This window comes from Eimeria tenella, genomic scaffold (genome assembly GCF_000499545.2).
Source record: "Eimeria tenella Houghton genomic scaffold, Eth_scaff3353, whole genome shotgun sequence".
In the NCBI taxonomy this organism is placed as follows: Eukaryota; Apicomplexa; class Conoidasida; order Eucoccidiorida; family Eimeriidae; genus Eimeria; species Eimeria tenella.
Window position 1 is genome coordinate 2,053 of NW_013543155.1, and position 220 is coordinate 2,272.

Sequence of the window (220 nt, forward strand, 5' to 3'; positions counted from 1 at the left end):
CTCGAAGAGGCCTACAGCGCGCAGGGCCTGTTCCCTCCCAACCACTAGGGTTTAGGGTTGAGGGTTTAGGGTTTAGGGTTTAGGGTTTGTGGTTAGGCGATGAGCCGGGACATGCGAATTAATGTTTACCAGTGGACTGCAACACAATGCAGACACAAAACCCTAGGGTTTAGAGAAGGCAATTGCTGCTCCTCTTCGAGAAAGTATTTGAAGAACCTTA